Source organism: Metopolophium dirhodum, unplaced genomic scaffold (genome assembly GCF_019925205.1).
Source record: "Metopolophium dirhodum isolate CAU unplaced genomic scaffold, ASM1992520v1 scaffold1, whole genome shotgun sequence".
Lineage (NCBI taxonomy): Eukaryota > Metazoa > Arthropoda > Insecta > Hemiptera > Aphididae > Metopolophium > Metopolophium dirhodum.
Genome location: NW_026869896.1, coordinates 1,650,904 through 1,652,323, shown reverse-complemented (window position 1 = coordinate 1,652,323; position 1,420 = coordinate 1,650,904). Strand labels below are relative to the sequence as shown.

Here is a 1,420-nt window from a genome sequence, read left to right as displayed (position 1 = left end):
ATTTACTTGAAATTTAATTAAATGGACTAAAAAATATAGTTCAGGCACCATCTCAAATGTATTTACAGTCACTATAAACTTAATTTGATCAATTATAGAACATAATTGAAACATAAATATAAATATATTTAAGGCAACTTAACGTTTAATTTGAATAACAATAAAGTATAGATCTAACACAAAAACATATTTATTTAAATTTACTATGAATTGTTATTCAATAGACTATAAAATATAATTATTACATCACAATAAATGTATTTGCTATTACTATAACTTTAGTTAATTTGCCTATAAATGTTGGTTGGTCACCAACTAATAAATGGTAGTTACATTAATAGAAAGTTTAGTTAGTCGTACATAAACTATAAAACGAAGTTAAAATTACTATATTTACATTTGATTAAACCAATTTTTTTTCCCGTGTGGTCATGTTCTCGTTAGTATAATATTATGTAACATTTTCATATAAAATTCTGAGATACTAGAAGTATAAAGGTATAAAATAAATTATAATATAATCTTAGAGTAAATTGTATGCTTTCAGGTTGATTTAGATTTTGCTCATATGTACCCCAATAAAGAAATGAACTTGTTTAGCAAATTTGAAACCTTTAAAGATAAATTGAAGATGTATCTAAATCAAAATTCTGTTAACATTGGTATCTCAGGTTCACCACTTCTAACTAAACTTAATGCACCAATAAACAATAGCAAGTGTAAAACTTTCACATTATTAGAGCTCAGAAATTGAACATTATAAAACGTTTATATTTTGAATTTTTTTCAGATTTGTAAATACAATAATTTCTGAGCCTAGGCATATAACCAACCGCTTATTTAAACATTCTTAATTTTTTAACATTTTTTTTCAGATGATCATGATTTGGCTGCACTTAAACTAATACCTTTTCTATTTTCACCGGTCAATATTGTTTTAAAAAACAAAAAAGTGATAAGACCATCTAAAATAGAACAATCCAAAGCTTTCATCGTGAACATTCCTGTAAATATTTAAAATTTCTTTTTTGATAAAATACTCTATATTAATTTTTAACTATTTTAATATGTTATAGAATGCCAATGAACTGAAGATCGTACATAAACAAAAAGTGGACAAAGCTTTAACTTGTCGTTCTACTGTTCAACCGTATGTGATTATAGTGGGAGATGTTGATGGCCAAGATTCTACATACTATTATACAATAATCAACAACACCCAGTACCAATTGGAAACAGCAGTTAAGGCCGTAGATTTATGTTTTAAATTATACCATAGAATACCCTCCCGAAGCTGAACAAATATGGCATTTTTTTGAGCAGTATTTTTTTGAAATACTAAACCCTAAAAAAAAAAAAATTTTTTTCTGTTCAAAGTTTGTGCAAGGATTTACAATTCTCACAACCTATCAATCTATAA

The 1,420-nt window shown here is 25.7% G+C and overlaps 1 pseudogene; it reads left to right on the top strand.

Moving 5' to 3' along the window:
* The first annotated feature begins 322 nt into the window (after positions 1-322).
* LOC132953149 (uncharacterized) lies at positions 323-1,420 on the top strand (annotated as a pseudogene).